The sequence below is a fragment of the Pseudophryne corroboree genome, chromosome 2, assembly GCF_028390025.1.
Source record: "Pseudophryne corroboree isolate aPseCor3 chromosome 2, aPseCor3.hap2, whole genome shotgun sequence".
Lineage (NCBI taxonomy): Eukaryota > Metazoa > Chordata > Amphibia > Anura > Myobatrachidae > Pseudophryne > Pseudophryne corroboree.
The window spans coordinates 384,205,467-384,224,421 of record NC_086445.1 but is presented as its reverse complement, the minus strand read 5'-3'; the positions used below and the strand labels follow the sequence as shown (position 1 = coordinate 384,224,421).

At 44.9% G+C, this 18,955-nt stretch overlaps 2 protein-coding genes across 5 annotated transcripts in view; one reads left to right on the top strand and one right to left on the bottom strand.

Moving 5' to 3' along the window:
• Positions 1-10,409, bottom strand: part of GPR183 (G protein-coupled receptor 183) — an 87,235-nt gene extending 76,826 nt beyond the window's left edge. The window contains exon 1 of the mRNA XM_063953253.1: positions 10,380-10,409. The gene's annotated coding sequence lies outside the window, so the exon portion shown is untranslated. The remainder of the gene's footprint in view (positions 1-10,379) is intronic.
• UBAC2 (UBA domain containing 2) overlaps positions 1-18,955 on the top strand; it is a 419,334-nt gene that overhangs the window by 281,116 nt on the left and 119,263 nt on the right. The gene's annotated exons all lie outside the window — the stretch shown is intronic.

The window sequence follows — 18,955 nt, the reverse complement described above, 5'->3', positions numbered from 1 at the left end:
AGGGTGGCCAAAAGTATTCATTATATGATTATTGCATTAAAAGATGTTTTACATATCACAGATAACCCCTCTGTCCCTGACACGAGGGTATGCATGTTTAAGGGAAAGAAACCTGAGGTAACTTTTCCCCCATCTCATGAGCTGAATGAGTTATTTGAAAAAGCTTGGGAAACCCCAGACAAGAAACTGCAGATTCCCAAGAGAATTCTTATGGCGTATCATTTCCCGGCAAAGTACAGGGTACGGTGGGAATCCTCGCCCAGGGTGGACAAGGCTTTAACGCGCTTGTCCAAAAAGGTGGCACTGCCATCTCTGGATACGGCAGCCCTTAGGGATCCTGCGGATTGCAGGCAGGAAACTACCTTGAAGTCAATTTATACGCATATGGGTGCCTTGCTCAGACCGACAATAGCGCCGGCTTGGGTTGTAGCGCTGTGGCGGCTTGGACGGATACCTTGTCAGCTGACTTTGATACCCTGGATAGGGATACCATTTTATTGACCTTGGGTCACATTAAAGACGCAGTCCTATAGATGAGAGATGCTCAGAGAGACGTTGGCCTGCTAGGTTCGAGAGCCAACGCCATGGCGATTTCTGCTAGGCGAGCCCTGTGGACGGGTGATGCCGACTCAAGAGGCATATGGAGGTTTTGCCTTACAAAGGTGAGGAGTTATTTGGGGAGGGTCTCACGGACCTGGTTTCCACAGCTACTGCAGGTAAATCTACTTTTTTGCTTTGTTTCCTCACAGCAAAAGAAAACGCCACAATATCAGATGCTGTCCTTTCGGTCGCATAAGTCCAGAAGAGGTCGGGGCTCTTCCTTCCTCGCTAGAGGTAAGGGTAGAGGGAAAAAGCTGCCAGCTACGGCTAGTTCCCAGGAGCAGAAGTCCTCCCCGGCTTCTACTAAATCCACCGCATGACGCTGGGACTCCGCTGAGGGAGTCCGCCTCGGTGGGGGCACGTCTTCGACTCTTCAGCCACGTCTGGGTTCAATCAGAGGTGGATCCCTGGGCAATGGAAATTGTATCCCAGGGTTACAAGCTGGAATTCGAAGACGTGCCTCCTCGGTTTTTCAAATCGGCCTTACCAGCTTCTTCCCCAGAAAGGGAGATAGTTTTAGCTGCAATTCAAAAGCTGTGTCAGCAACAAGTGGTTGTCAAGGTTCCCCTACTTCAACAGGGGAAGGGGTACTATTCAACCCTGTTTGTGGTCCCGAAACCGGATGGCTTGGTCAGACCTATTCTGAATTTAAAATCCCTAAACCTGTACTTGAAAAGGTTCAAATTCAAGATTGAATCACTCAGGGCGGTTATCTCCAGCCTGGAAGGGGGGGATTTTATGGTGTCACTAGACATAAAGGATGCATACCTTCATGTCCCTATATATCCTCCTCATCAGGCGTACCTGAGATTCGCTGTACAGGACTGTCATTACCAGTTTCAGACGTTGCCGTTTGGGCTTTCCACGGCCCCGAGGATTTTCACCAAGGTAATGGCGGAAATGATGGTGCTCGATCTCCTGATAAAAGCGAGATCGAGAGAACAGTTGCTACAAAGCGTGTCGCTCTCCCTAAGAGTGCTGCAGCAACACGGCTGGATTATCAATCTACCAAAGTCACAGTTGGTTCCAACGACCCGGTTGACTTTCTTGGGCATGATTCTGGACACGGAACAAAGGAGGGTTTTTCTCCAGATGGGAAAAGCCCAGGAACTCCAGAACATGGTCAGAGACCTGTTGAAATCGAAAAGTGTGTCGGTCCATCAATGCACTCGAGTACTGGGAAAAATGGTGGCGTCCTACGATGCCATTCCCTTCGGCAGGTTTCATGCGAGGACTTTTCAGTGGGACCTTCTGGACAAGTGGTCCGGGTCCCATCTGCACATTCATCAAAAAATCAGCCTGTCCCCCCAGGGCCAGGGTGTCTCTCGTGGTGGCTGCAGAGTGCTCACCTTCTAGAGGGTTGCAGGTTCGGCATTCAGGACTGGGTTCTGGTGACCACGGACGCGAGCCTCCGAGGATGGGGAGCAGTCACACAAGGAAGAAACTTCCAGGGACTATGGTCAAGTCAGGAGGCTTGTCTACACATCAACGTACTGGAATTAAGGGCCATATACAACGGCCTGCGTCAAGCGGAGAATCTTCTTCGCGACCTACCGGTTCTGATTCAGTCAGACAACGTCACAGCCGTGGCGCATGTAAACCGCCAAGGCGGAACAAGGAGCAGAGTGGCGATGGCGGAAGCCACCAGGATTCTTCGCTGGGCGGAAAATCATGTAAGCGCTTTGACAGCAGTCTTCATTCCGGGAGTAGACAACAGGGAAGCAGACTTCCTCAGCAGACACGATCTCCATCCATGGGAGTGGGGACTTCATCAAGAAGTTTTTGCAGAAATAACAAATCATTGGGGACTTCCTCAAATAGACATGATGGCGTCACGCCTCAACAAGAAGCTTCGGAGGTATTGTGCCAGGTCAAGGGACCCTCAGGCAGTAGCAGTGGACGCCCTGGTGACACCGTGGGTGGTTCAGTCGGTTTATGTGTTCCCTCCTCATCCACTCATCTCAAAAATATTGAGAATCATAAGACGAAAAAGAGTACAAACAATACTCATTGTTCCAGATTGGCCTCGCAGGGCCTGGTATTCAGATCTTCAGGAAATGCTCACAGAAGATCCGTGGCCTCTTCCTCTCAGAGAGGACCTGTTGCAACAGGGGCCCTGTCTGTTCCAAGACTTACTGCGGTTGCGTTTGACGGCATGGCGGTTGAACGCCGAATCCTAGCTGGAAAAGGCATTCCGGAAGAAGTCATCCCTACTCTGATAAGGGCTAGGAAGGAGGTGACGGCGAAGCATTATCACCGTATCTGGAGAAAGTATGTATCTTGGTGTGAGGCCAAGAATGCTCCTGCGGAAGATTTCCATCTGGGCCGTTTTCTCCACTTTCTACAGACAGGAGTGGATATGGGCCTAAAATTAGGCTCCATTAGGGTACAGATTTCGGCCCTATCAATTTTCTTTCAGAAGGAATTGGCTTCTCTCCCAGAAGTCCAGACTTTTGTAAAGGGAGTGCTGCACATCCAGCCTCCTTTTGTGCCTCCTGTGGCACCATGGGACCTTTAACGTGGTGTTACAGTTCCTGAAATCTCACTGGTTTGAGCCTCTTCAAACGGTGGAATTAAAATTTCTCACTTGGAAGGTGGTCATGTTGTTGGCCTTGGCATCTGCAAGGCGGGTGTCTGAGTTGGCGGCTTTGTCTCACAAGAGCCCCTATCTGATTTTCCATGTGGATAGAGCAGAATTAAGGACTCGTCCTCAATTTTTGCCTAAGGTGGTTTCATCGTTTCATATGAACCAGCCTATTGTGGTGCCTGTGACTACAGGGGGCTTGGAGGATTCCAAGTCCCTTGATGTAGTCAGGGCCTTGAAAATTTATGTAGCCAGGACGGCTCGGGTTAGGAAAACAGAGGCTCTGTTTGTCCTGTATGCAGCCAACAAGGTTGGCGCTCCTGCTTTTAAGCAGACTATTGCTCGCTGGATCTGTAACACGATTCAGCAGGCTCATTCTACGGCGGGATTGCCATTACCAAATTCGGTAAAGGCCCATTCCACTAGGAAGGTGGGCTCTTCTTGGGCGGCTGCCCGAGGCGTCTCGGCATTACAGCTTTGCCGAGTGGCGACTTGGTCGGGGTCAAACACTTTTGCAAAGTTCTACAAGTTTGATACCCTGGTTGATGAGGACCTAGTGTTTGCTCAATCGGTGCTGCAGAGTCATCCGCATTCTCCCGCCCGGTCTGGAGCTTTGGTATAACCCCATGGTCCTTACGGAGTCCCCAGCATCCTCTAGGACGTAAGAGAAAATAAGATTTTAAACCTACCGGTAAATCTTTTTCTCCTAGTCCGTAGAGGATTCTACGTAGTCCCAGTGCGGACAAATTTTCTGCAAGACTTGTATATAGTTTTTGCTTACATAAGGGTTATGTTACGGTTTTGATCAGTCTCGGGCTGATGCTGTTTTGTTTCATACTGTTAACTGGTTCGTATATTCCATGTTATACGGTGTGGATGGTGTGGGCTGGTATGAATCTTGCCCTTAGATTAACAAAATCCTTTCCTCGTACTGTCCGTCTCCTCTGGGTACAGTTTCTCTAACTGAGGTTTGGAGGAGGGGCATAGAGGGAGGAGCCAGTGCACACCCATTCTAAAGTTCTTTATAGTGCCCATGTCTCCTGTGGAGCCCGTCTATACCCCATGGTCCTTACGGAGTCCCCAGCATCCTCTACGGACTAGGAGAAAAAGATTTACCGGTAGGTTTCAAATCTAATTTTTCTTAATTATTGTAATATTCAATCACTTTATCCTGTAACACAGAAGCAGTGTTGAACTGTAGCAGGAAAGGCCCACCAGGGCAATGCATAGGTAGCGGCCCGGGCTTAGTGGTGTGGCCAGCAAACCACAAAGGCGTAGATTACTACTCAAGCAGAAGTGGGGAACCTTTGGCCGTCCAGCTGTTGTTGAAATACACATACCAGCATGCCAAGCCACAGTCTAGCTATTTGGCAATGCTGGGATGTGTAGTTTAACAACAGCTGGAGGGCCAAAGGTTCCCCATCCTTGTATTAGAGTGTACATGGTCTGTACCCCCTTATAAATGTAAGTTATATATATATATATATATATATATATATATATATATACAGGTTGAGTATCCCTTATCCAAAATGCTTGGGACCAGAGGTATTTTGGATATCGGATTTTTCCGCATTTTTGAATAATTGCATACCATAATGAGATATCATGGCAATGGGACCTAAATCTAAGCACAGAATGCATTTATGTTTTATATGCACCTTATACACACAGCCTGAAGGTAATTTTAGCCAATATTTTTTATAACTTTGTGCATTAAACAAAGTGTGTCTACATTCACACAATTCATTTATGTTTCATATACACCTTATACACACACAGCCTGAAGGTCATTTAATACAATATTTTTAATAACTGTGTGTATTAAACAAAGTTTGTGTACACTGAGCCATTAGAAAACAAAAGTTTCACTATCTCACTCTCGCTCAAAAAAGTCAGTATTTCGTAATATTCCGTATTTCGCATATTTGGATATGGGATATTCAACCTGTATATATACAGTTGTGCTAATAAGTTTACATACCCTAGCAGAATTTGTGATTTTCTGGCCATTTGTCAGAGAATATGAATGATAACTCACAAACGTTTCTTTCACTCATGATTAGTGGTTGGGTGAAGCCATTTATTGTCAAACAACTGTGTTTACTCTTTTTAAATCATAATGACAACATAAACTACCCAAATTACCCTGATCAAAAGTTTACATACCCCAGTTCTTAATACCGTGTATTGCCCCCTTTAACATCAATGACAGCTTGAAGTCTTTTGTGGTAGTTGTGGATGAGGATCTTTATTTTCTCAGATGGTAAAGCTGCCCATTCTTCTAGGCAAAAAGCCTCCAGTTCCTGTAAATTCTTGGGCTGTCTTGCATGAACTGCATGTTTGAGATCTCCCCAGAGTGGCTCAATAATATTGAGGTCAGGAGGCTGAGATGGCCACTCCAGAACCTTCACTTTATTCTGCTGTAGCCAATGACAGGTCGACTTGGCCTTGTGTTTTGGATCATTGTCATGTTGGAACGTCCAAGTACGTCCCATGCACAGCTTCCGGGCTGATGAGTGCAAATTTTCCTCCAGTATTTTCTGATAACATGCTGCATTCATCTTGCCATCAATTTTGACCAAGTTTCCAGTGCCTTTGTAGCTCACACATCCCCAAAACATCAGCGATCCACCTCCGTGTTTCACAGTAGGAATGGTGTACCTTTCATCATAGGCCTTGTTGACTCCTCTCCAAATGTAACGTTTATGTTAGTGCCAAAAAATTCAATTTTGTTCTCATCACGTCAAATTACTTTGTTCCAGAAGTATTGAGGCTTGTCTCTGTGCTGTTTGGAGTATTGTAAGCGGGATGCTTTGTGGCATTTGCATAGTAATGGCTTTCTTCTGGCGACTCGACCATGCAGCCCATTTTTCTTCAAATGACTCCTTATTGTGCATCTTGAAACAACCACACCACTTTTTTTCAGAGAGTCCTGTATTTCAGCTGAAGTTATTTGTGGATTTTTCTTTGCATCCCAAACAATTTTCCTGGCAGTTGTGGCTGAAATTTTTGTTGGTCTACCTGACCGTGATTTGGTTTCCACAGAATCCCTCATTTTCTACTTCTTAATTAGAGTTTGAACACTGCTGATTGGCATTCTCAATTGCTTGAATATCTCTTTATATACCTTTCCTGTTTTATACAGTTCAATTACCTTTTCCCGCAGATCCTTTGACAATTCTTTTGCTTTTCCCATGACTCAGAATCCAGACACGTCAGTGCAGCACTGGATGAAAGATGCAAGGGTCTTTCAGGAGTCCAGAAATTCACTGACCTTTTATACGCACACACTGATTACAAGCAAACAGATCACAGGTGAGGATGGTTACCTTTAGTAGCCATTCAAACCCGTTTGTGTCAACTTGTGTGCATGTTATCAGGCCAAAATCTCCATGGTGTGTAAACTTTTGATCGGGGTTATTTGGGTAGTTTTTGTTGTCGTTATGATTTTAAAAGAGTAAACACAGTTGTGTGCCAATAAATGGCTTCACCCAACCACTAACCATGAGTTAAAGAAAAGTTTGTTAGTTATCATTCATATTCTCTGACAAATGGCCAGAAAATCACATTCTGCTAGGGTATGTAAACTTATGAGCACAATTGTGTGTATGTGTGTATATATATATATATATATATATATATATATATATATGAAGGAGAAAATACCTTTCCTGCGCTGAAAGAAAGCAGCACAACTGAAAGTCCCCCTGTTAGCAGGAACTTAGAATTACATAAAACAACAAAAAACAGAGTGCGCTATAACATATACAGTGATCAAATTATATTTAATTCACAGAGCATGATGACAGGTTCTCTTGAGTTCTGTTCCACTGGGGAGAGGTACCCAGTGGAACAGAACTCAAGAGAACCTGTCATCATGCTCTGTGAATTAAATATAATTTGATCACTGTATATGTTATAGCGCACTCTGTTATTTGTTGTTTATATATATATATATATATATATATATATATATAATATATATATATATATATATATATATATATATATATATTATATATACATATATATACATATATATTATGTACACACATATATATATATATATATATATATATATACATATACATACAGGTTGAGTATCCCTTATCCAAAATGCTTGGGACCAGACGTATTTTGGATATCGGATTTTTCCGTATTTTGGAATAATTGCATACCATAATGAGACATCATGGAGATGGGACTAAGCACAGAATGCATTTATGTTACATATACACCTTATACACACAGCCTGAAGGTAATTTTAGCCAATATTTTTTTATAACTTTGTACATTAAACAAAGTGTGTCTACATTCACACAATTCATTTATGTTTTATATACACCTTATACACACAGCCTGAAGGTCATTTAATACAATATTCTTAATAACTTTGTGTATTAAACAAAGTTTGTGTACATTGAGTTCTCAAAAAACAAAGGTTTCACTATCTTACTCTCACTCAAAAAAGTCCGTATTTCGGAATATTCCATATTTCGGAATATTTGGATATGGGATACTCAACCTGTGTGTATGTATGTGTATATATATATATATATATATATATATATATATATATAATGGGTTCAGCATTAAATGCTGGTGGTTGGGATGCCTGCGGTCACATGACTGACAGCGGCATCCCAATAATGAAGATCACGACGTCGGAGGAGGTATTTTTAACCTCCCCCACCCACCTACCCTAACCCTCCGACGGTGGCAGCTAGGGCTGAATCCCCTCCCCTTCATTAGTGCCTAACCGCAATGCACTGTAGAAAATACACTATAGTCCTGTGCTGTATAATGTAACGTATGCATAATGTATAATTCAGGTGCACAGTCTGGATCCTGATCCCCAGAGGAGGGGGTGGACCCTCAGGCAGTGGGGGGTTTCCGCTGTACTCCTGTGGGTCAGCCTGACCCTATACAGAATTTTAGATTTGCATGAAATAGAAACCATGAAGATAATACAAAAGTGTGCCAGCCGTTTTGGTTCATCAGTTGCAAGGATTATTCATCCTGCACATTTTAGGTGTACTACATAGGATTATACTGGCTAGAATAGGCATTGCCTGGAATTAATACCCATACTGGGGAAAATTTAAAATACTAGACATGCATAACTAATCCAAGTCAGCTTCTTTCTTTCATATGTGGGAATGCTTTATAGATTCCTTAACCCCAGAACTTAAACACCAAACATATAACTACTTCTGATACACATCTTGGTATGAGACACGTATTTTGTTAGAGATCCCCCGATCTCCTTGTCACCCTCAAGCTAAGTTTTGCTCTGTATTCGGTTAACGGATCCAGGGTGGGAGGCGGGAGGCTGCCAGTCATGTCTAGGTGGAGGAACTGCATACTCTGTACTGACATATACTATCTGCACATAACTATTTCCAAATGGTTTCTGTGGTTCCTTTTTGAATCGTTGCTTCCCTTAAAGTATTTATGTACCTATTATACTTTTGATTTTTGTACTGTCATGTGATATGCTATGTCTGTATATGCTCTGATGAAAAGAAAAAAAAATACTACATGAGAGCCTTGTGAAATCTTCAGAGCTATGCATTGTTCATGCTTTACAATAGAGTACCAGATGAGGCAGCCATTTTGGGCGCACTACATTGGTTATAATATGCGATAAGCAATACATGGACATTAGACATACAAGGATAATATAAGTAGTGAACAGCACAGCTTTTGCAATTTCAGTGGACTTACTGAAGAATCAGATAACATCATATTCTCACATATAAAGTGTTGCCAAGTCTGATATTAACATAATAGGTAGTGGGATAATACATACCTCCCAATTGTCCCGATTTTCGCGGGACTGTCCCGCGGTGGTGGTGGGGGGGGGGGGGGGCAGTTGGGAGGCTTTTGCACTTGTGCATGCGCACAGCGTCTATTCAGTGCAGACAGTGGGAGAGAGGGCATGCCAGCAGCTCACAGAGCGCTGGGCATGATCCCTCAGTGACGAAGATGGGGACGTGGCTCACGATCTTGGGGCCCCCATGAAGCTACGCCCCCTTTTCATAGGCAAAGTCCCTTTTCAGGGGCGCGCACTGCTTCACCGCGCGTGTGTCCCTCTTCATAGGAGGACAAAGTTGGGAGGTATGGATAATAGAATAATTAATACTCATGTAATCTTTTTCAAAATGATATGCGACTGATAAATATCTAATATGTGATGTAATACAAGACCAACATGTACAGCTGGTAGATTGTACAAATTAGAGATTACAGGCAATTGGCACTTTTACCCAAATAAACTAAAATGGATTTTATTTTAGTATAGGTAACATTTATACATGATGGCATTTATCATAACTCTTAACTATAATCCTGTAGATGCTTCGTATTTGTCTCCACCATGCTGTAATTCACTATTCTGATTCATTTGCCACCTCCTTTCTGTATTGTGGTCCTTAGGGCCATCCACAGCATAGTAGTCACTGAAACACCCACCAGCTTTTACCATAATCAAGATTGACTTAATCCATTTTAGTAAGGAGCCTCCACCAAGTAGGCAGTAAGACTCCATATAACATAATAGTCAGTCACCCACCCCGCATTACATTCAGGTTCACCTCCACACCACATCAGTGTGCCTCCCATCACACATAAACAGTAGTTGCTGGGCTTCATCTTAATGTTTAATGTGCAAAAAGCATTTCTTGTAATATTTGATTTTCTATCAATATGTGTCACATGCTTTACTTGTCTCATATGATTCATTTACTACATTAAAGTGCACATTTTCTTTCAATGACAAGTTTTAAGGGATAGGTCTTCAACCTGTGGCCCTCCAGCTGCTGTGGAACTACACATACCAGCATGCCCTGCCTCAGTTTTAGCACGCCTTAATAGTAAAACTGTGACAGGGCATGCTGGGATGTGTAGTTCCACAGCAGCTGGAGGGCGGCAGGTTGAAGACCCATGTGTTAAGATGTTAATAACGTTAAAGATAGAATGAAACGTACAGTATCATAAAGTGACAAAAATATTGTAATTCCTCACATGCTGACACTTTCAGCATTTGGTAATAATGTCCTCACAGCTCAGCAATAGGTATAGTAAATGAAAGCAACTGGAAATAGCTGAAAAACTGCTGTAGCATAATTCTTCCTTGCAATTTTACCTACATCCTATTGCCTTGTAATATAATGGTAGGTCTCATACTTACAGAGCTGGTGTTCCTCTTCCTCTGTCTTCTTATTAGTGAGTGACTTAGAAGTTTCCTCCCTCTAATTTCAAGAAAAGTTTTCCTGTGTCTTTACTAGTGTCATAATCAGCATTTTTGTTCCTGTGGTTAGAATATCACGTCTAAGTTGCTACCAGTCTGCATCTCATCAGCGTGCAGTGAAAGCCTTTCTATTATTATATTAAGAAGAACCTTATTCTTCATGTTTGTTAATATAACAATAAATGAGAAGTCTGAGGTATTACCAGAGCTTACCACACAATCTAAATTAAATAACAGTAGCTGAAAAGTTATCTCAGTGAGCCATTTTGTTACATTTTGATTTGCCCCAGCAATATATGTAAGGGCTGGTTTAGTTTTGCTCACATAAGTCCATTCTGGGTGCTTGTTTATTTTATATACACTGCGCATGATCCATAGCTGAGTATAAGCAACTTTAAGCAATACATTCAGTTCAAAGTCGTATGCATCTCTACTTGCGGCTGAATAGGTATGCATACTGGTTGGTCACCATGGGGGTCATTCCAAGTGGATCGCTAGCTGCCGTTGTTCGCAGCGCAGCGATCAGGAAAAAAATCTGCACTTCTGCGCATGCATATGGAGCGCACTGCGCACGCGCAAAGTACTTTCACAAAAGCCGATGCAGTTTCACACAAGGTCTAGCGACGCTTTTCAGTCGCACTGCCGATCGGTGAGTGATTGACAGGGAATGGGGCGTCTCTGGGAGGTAACTGACCTTTTTCCGGGAGTATGCTAAAAAACGCAGGCGTGCCAGATAAAAACACAGGCGTGCCTGGGGAAACAGGGGAGTGGCTGGCCGGACGCAGGGCGTGTTTGTGACGTCAAAACAGGAACTAAATAGACTGAAGTGATCGCAAGGTAGGAGTAGGTCTGCAGCTACTCTGAAACTGCTTGAAATTTTTTTATCACTGTTCTGCTAACCTTTCGTTCGTACTTCTGCTAAGCTAAGATACACTCCCAGAGGGCGGCGGCTTAGAGTTTGCACTGCTGCTAAAAGCAGCTAGCGAGCGATCAACTCGGAATGAGGGCCCATGTTTCAAAGGCATGTAAATGGAGTTGCCCCAATTCAAAGCTAGCCATGCACAGACATCCTTCATATCATGGGGTCATTCAGACCCGTTCGACAGTTGCAAACGGGTCGGAGCTGCACATGTGCGGCATGCGCATTACGCATGTGCGTCGTTGCCAGGCGACGTGCGTTGCCGGGCAACGTCGCGCACAGCGAAAAAGGAAGACGCAGCGCCGATAGCAAGAAGATTGACAGCAGAGAGGTGTTCCGGGGCGGATACTCACCGTTGGATGCCGTTTTCGAGGAGCGGTCGTCCGAACGCAGGCGTGTCCAGGCAAACGGAGGGCGGATGTCTGACGTCAAAGCCGGGAGGGTAAGTAGCTCCAGGGTTACTCTTCCACTGCACAAAACTTTTTTAGCTAAGCAGGGCTGCACAAGCCAACGCAGCCCTGCTAAGCTAAAATACACTCCCCCATAGGCGGCGATTGGTTGATCGCACCAGCAGCAAAAAGTTGCACCACATTTGCGTACAACATTGATGCAGCCCCATACTTTGTAATTCCATTAGTTTACTTGATCTTGTCTTTCATACTCCACACTAAAAAAAATACCAACTTTTGGAAATATAGTCATTTTTTTCTAGCATTGTCTTCTTTTCCATTAGTGTTGCTAGAAATTCTGTTTCCATTCCTCTCTCTGATCATAGATGGCTATAGTAAGTGTTCTGAAGACAAAACCAAACACAAGGGCCCTCATTCCGAGTTGTTCGCTCGTTAATTTTCTTCGCATCGCTGCGATTTTCCGCTAACTGCGCATGTGCAATGTTCGCACTGCGGCTGCGCCAAGTAAATTTGCTAAGAAGTTTGGTATTTTACTCACGGCATTACGAGGTTTTTTCTTCGTTCTGGTGATCGTAGTGTGATTGACAGGAAGTGGGTGTTTCTGGGCGGAAACTGGCCGTTTTATGGGTGTGTGTGAAAAAATGCTGCCGTTTCTGGGAAAAACGCGGGAGTGGCTGGAGAAATGGGGGAGTGTCTGGGCGAACGCTGGGTGTGTTTGTGACGTCAAACCAGGAACGACAAGCACTGAACCGATCGCACTGGAAGAGTAAGTCTCGAGCTACTCAGAAACTGCACAGAAAAATCTTTTCGCAATATTGCGATTCTTTCGTTCGCAATTCTTTTTTTTTTAAATTCAATAATCTTTTATTGTTTTTCCTTTTTTCAGTTAAACAAAAACAAACCGTTAAATACAATACGGTCCTGAAACTAGGGGAATGCGCAGATTCCTAACACTAGTAATTTCCAAATATAGCATCGAAGATGTGCAGGCTTATATTCGGAGACTAACACACAAAAATCAACATAGAATGTTATAAGTGATCAATGGCTGCTGAAGTACAGAACATATATATGTTTCATGCCACGATGCATAACTGTGCATTACAATACAAAGCAGCAGGCACGGGCAGAGGAGTGGCTGGTCGCAGGTTACAGAAAACGCATATAAGAAGAAGAGGCGACTGTCCCAATGGAGATCTAGCTACTATAATCCCACACAAACCTACTGGCATGTATCGCAAACCTCCACATATCTAGATATTAAACACATAGTAGCGATTACTCAGACATTCCGGCTTGTTGAGTATGGGGACTCAAGTCATCTACCCCATAAGTCGTGATATTTTTCCCTTGCTTTCCTGGCTAGGTATACATATTTCTCATGAGAGGCCGTATCATTAACAAGCGACACCCAAGATTGGAATGTGGGAGCTTCTGTGGCCAACCAAAGCTTGGCAATACACACCTTGGCCAGACCACAGAGATTAATTATATAGCGTCTGGCAGGGGCATCCAGGGCGTCCTCCTCCATAGCTGACAGCACACAAGTCACCGGGGTGCACACAACAGACGGAATTCCAGTCGACACCAGGGCATTAACAACACCAGACCAGAATGCAGCAATCTTGGGGCAAAGCCATATAACGTGCCAGAAATCTGCATCTAAACTGCCACATTTAGGACATCTGGTAGAGTGGGTACCCCCTATACGACATAGTCGCACAGGTGTCATATATACTCTGTGTATAATAAACAGTTGAATGTGTTGATATCTAGTGTTGGTGGTGGATAGTTGTGGAGAGCCCAGAGCACCCTCCCATATTTCCTTCGAGATTGATCCCAGGTCAGTTTCCAACTTGATTCTAAGAAGGGACAGAGGGTCAGAGTAGTGAGACCGAAGCATACTTGTATAAATGTGGGACACCAAATGTCCATTCCCCAGGTTTAATAACAGGGACTTGACTGGGGAGTCGATAATCACCGGAGGGGCATCGGGAAACTGTGCATTAATCGCATGTCTCAATTGCAGGTAGCGGTAAAAATAGCAAGAGGGTACATTGTAATCCTGTTGGAGTTGCAGGAAGGATTTCAGTATATCGCTATTATACAGTTGTCCCAGGGAAGTCACACCCCATCTCCTCCACACCACCCCAGGCTGCAGCGAGGTGAATTCTGGAAAACCAAGGGCATTGTCCAACGGAGTATTCGGGTCTATACCCTTGCCTAATAAAAGAACATGCACCTGCTTCCATACAAGAATGGCCTGTTTTATTATAGGGATCTTAGACAATTTAGAGTTCCCACAGAGCATCATTTGCAAGGGGGTGCCATCAGGATATTCCCGTAAAAGCAGTTGTGAGTGTATAGTAAGAGTGTCAGAGTCAGTCACCCATACCCATATGTGTGCCAATTGCGCAGCGTAGTAGTAAAATTTAAAAATAGGGAGGGCTAAGCCCCCCAGCAATCGTGGCCTGGACAAAATGTCAAGCCTCAGCCGTGCTCTCCTACTTGCCCAGATCAAGGAAGATAGCAAACTACCAATCTGTCGGAATATTTTTAAGCTAATGTATACAGGTGACTGCTGGAGGACGTAAAGAAGTTTAGGTAGAAACACCATTTTCACCAAGTTGACCCTACCCGTCACCGTCAGAGGTAAATTCCCCCAAATCTTGACCTTTGAACGAAGGTACACAAGCTGAGGCATAACATTAAGAGAAATATATGTACAGGGATCATTCGACACCCATATACCCAGATATTTGAAAGAATCCACCCATTTAAGCGGGACATGGATCAAGGGGGCTACTGGGATAGGGCCCTTGAGTGGAGTAATGTTGGATTTATCCCAGTTTATTTTGAGCCCTGATAAATGTCCATAGGCATTTATCAGATTGAGGATTGTGGGCATAGAGGAAGCATAATCATCAACAAATAATAAAAGGTCATCAGCGTACAGTGCTATTCTGTCCTCTTTCGCCCCCACCCTAATACCCAGGATGTCTGGACTAGCTCTAATCAAACATGCCAGAGGCTCAATAGCAATGGCGAACAGCGCTGGGGACAGAGGGCAGCCCTGCCTCGTTCCCCTAGACAGGGGGAAGGAGTGTGACACATACACGTTCACCGAGACTCTGGCCATGGGCAGGGAATATAGTAATTTAACATAGCTGACAAAGTTAGGACCCATGCCAAATCTACTCATAGTCTCCCATAGGAAGGCCCACTCCACCGAATCAAAGGCCTTTGCGGCATCTAAGGAGGCTATAATGGAGGAGCAAGCCTCCCCCCGAGAATCCTGGAAATGAGTGAACAGGCGTCTTAAATTAACAGCAGTGGACTTTCCAGGCATAAAGCCCGTTTGGTCAGGGTGAATGATTTGGGTTATGACCCGATTAAGTCTGGAGGCCAGGACCTTGGCTAGGATTTTAACATCCGTGGGCAGCAGGGAAATAGGACGATATGACTCGACCCTCTTGGGGTCCTTATCCGGCTTAGGAATCACTATGATTAGCGCCTCCGCCATAGAAGGGGGAAGCATGTTTTGGGCAAAGATGGTTTCATATAAGCTAAGCAACTGGGGGGCAAAAAATTTAGTGTGCTTCTTATACAACTCCGATGGAATGCCGTCCAGGCCAGAGGCCTTACCATCAGGGGAAGCAGTGATAGCCGCCTCAATCTCCTCCAATGAAATAGGAGCATCAAGAAGAGCTCTGGCTTCATTGGAAATGCAGGGCAATTGAATGCCATCCAAATAATCACACACTTCTAGCGGGGAACAGGTTAATTTGGAACTATACAGCGCCTGATAATATGAAACAAATTCCGCTACAATCTGGGGGGTGCGGTCCAGCACTGTCCCGGTCGAATCCACAACCTCCACCACCGTATGAGAGGAACGGTCCCCCCTTGCAAGATTAGCCAAGTAGGAACTTGGTCTGTCCCCTGTAGCATATTGGACATGTGAGGAGAAGAGAAGTCTGTGCTGGGTTTTCCCCCACAGGTACTCCTTCCATTCTCCCTGAGCAGTGAGCCAATCCAGCCTAGATGCATCCACGCCATCCTGCATATATACCTTCTCAGAAGCAACAACCCGGGCCTCCAACTCAGCTTCACGTTTCCTAAAGGAGGATTTAAGACTTCCCACTCGTTTAATCAAAGTTCCCCTCAGGAAAGCTTTAAATGTATCCCACAGTAGGGAGATATCGGTGGTGTCTCTATGCATATCAAAGAACTCCAGCCAGCTAGCTTCCAGTTCAGATCCCTCACCCATATGCGTCAGCCAGAACGGGTTAAATTTCCACACTGCCTGTCCTCGCTGACAGTCTAGGTCAATACGTAACGATATAGGGGAGTGATCCGAAATACCCCTAGTCTCATACCTAACATTATGAACTTTAGGCAAAAGTTCCCGGGAAAGGAGAGCCAAGTCTATCCTGGAGAAGGAAGAGTGAGAGTGTGAAAAGCATGAGTATTGCCTCAGATCGGGGTACTTCAATCTCCAAGGATCAACCAAACCCAGCTCTGCAAACGGAGATCGCTTAGGCTGTGGGTTGGAAGATGCCGCAGATAACCTATCCATCTCATGGTTTAAAACATTGTTAAAGTCACCCATACAAATAGCGGCTAACCCAGGGGAATGCAGCCATAAAAACAGATGCCTTTTTAAGCACATCGTGCGAGTATGGAGGAGGCACATATATAGCCAGCAACAGTAGGGGGATGGAGTTAATTTTACATTTTAAAAACACATATCTACCCCACTGATCTGTTTGCACACTATCAAACGAGAAGGGAACAGATTTTTTAATTAGGATCGACACTCCCCGGGACGCTGCGGTATGCATGGAATGGAAAGCCCAGCCCACCCATGGCTTTTTGAGAGACATAATTTTAGTACCCACTAAGTGGGTTTCCATCAGGCAGGTTATATCCGATGCGTACTGCTTAATCTGTCGCAGTACTAGGGAGCGCTTGATTTTGTCATTGATCCCCCTCACGTTCCACGACAAAAGCCTAACCAAAGCCATAACAAAGCATCCATTTAATGAAGCAGATCACCCGCGACCAGCCATCTCCAGCACACAGTAAAAGAATTATGCCCGTGATTAGTCGCGTCAGAAACATAATAGAAATAAGCACATTGCACATCTGGAAATAAAAACAAAAGAACAACATTATCCGTATGTAACCCCCACCCCCACCCCGTATACCACTCAAAACTTGCAGCATACCTGGTTCCCCAACAGTCAAAACCCCCTAAACGTTAACTATGATAACTACAGCAGAAAAATACCTTTACATACTCTACTGGTATAAAATAAAACCAAAATCCAGTATCCAAAAGGGGGCCAAGAATTTAATGACCCTGAGGCAGGAGAAACTCCCAGCTAAAGTCAAAAATCCCCCCCCCCCAGGCCATCACGGCAACCCCGACTCAGTAAAATCTAGGGACTACATAGTGGGACGAACCCGTAGCAGATGGCCAAACAAAACAAACAAACAAACAAAAAAATATAAAAAAAAACAAAACAAAAAAACAAACAAACGACAAACGGAACTGTGCAGTGATATTAACCGGAGGCAGATGTGCGAACGGAGCTGAGCACTGTAAAGCGATGTTTAGAGCAGTACAACAGTACGGAATTATCAACAAATACTCTCCTCACCTACCCACTACTACCCATTCCCATCAGCGCCCCATAATAAACCGCAAAGGGCCTTCAGAGACCCAGCATAGCCGCACATTACAAAACACCAACGTAGAAAATAAAAAAAACCCTCCCGAGTCAGCACTCGCATATAACATTACATATGTTCAATAAACATTATACTTGTTAGCAGAGAAACTAAGTGCAGGAGGTCAATCAGCGGCCAACGCCCGCTTTGCCGGGAAGCGGCTATCCAGCCACACCGATGCTTCGCGGGGAGTCATGAAGACAGTGCCGTTTCTAGCGGCGGGCGAGCCGTGCAACCGCACGGGGCGCCCGCCGCGGCACTCTGCAGGTCCTTTTCCCCCTCCTGCCCCTTCCCGAGTACTCCTGTTCGGGGGGCGGAGTTTCACGGAATGACGCTGTTGCGTCATGACGTCATTGCGCGAAACTCCGCCCCCCGAACAGGAGTACCGATGACAAGAGGAGGGGGAGCCAGCTGTAAGGAGGAGGCAGCCGGCGCGGGCCGAAGAGCGGGAAGAGCCTCTTCATACTGTATGTGAGTATTCTCTCTCTCTCTCTCTCTCTCTCTCTCCCTCCCCCCCTCCCTCTCCCTTCCCCTCCCCCCACTTGACACTTGCCTGCCGTACTGTGTAAAATGGGGACACTTGCCTGCAATACTGTATAAAATGGGGACACTTGCCTGCAATACTGTGTAAAATGGGGACACTTGCCTGCAATACTGTATAAAATGGGGACACTTGCCTGCAATACTGTGTAAAATGGGGACACTTGCCTGCAATACTGTGTAAAATGGGGACACTTGCCTGCAATACTGTGTAAAATGGGGACACTTGCCTGCAATACTGTGTAAAATGGGGACACTTGCCTTCAATACTGTGTAAAATGGGGACACTTGCCTGCAATACTGTGTAAAATGGGGACACTTGCCTGCCGTACTGTGTAAAATGGGGACACTTGCCTGCAATACTGTGTAAAATAGGGACACTTGCCTGCCGTACTGTGTAAAATGGGGACTCTTGCCTTCCATACTGTGTAAAATGGGGACACTTGCCTGCAATAATGTGTAAAATGGGGACACTTGCCTGCCGCAATGTGTAAAATGGGGACACTTGCCTGCCACAATGTGTAAAATGGGGACACGTGCCTGCCGCAATGTGTAAAATGGGGACTCTTGCCTGCCGCAATGTGTAAAATGGGAACACTTGCCTGCAATAATGTGTAAAATGGGGACACTTGCCTGCCGCAATGTGTAAAATGGGGACACTTGCCTGCCGCAATGTGTAAAATGAGGACTCTTGCCTGCCGTACTGTTTAAAATGGAGACTTTTTTTTTCCTGTGGTGGCTGTGATGATGAGATCAGATGAGGCCACGTCCATTTGCCGGGAGCGCGCGCGCCGAAGGCCCCCCCCCACCCATTGTGTCAATGGGTGTGTGTGTGTGTGGGGGGGGGGGGGGGGCGCATTTTTAAATCTTGCACTGGGAGCCAAATTGGCTAGAAACAGCCCTGCATGAAG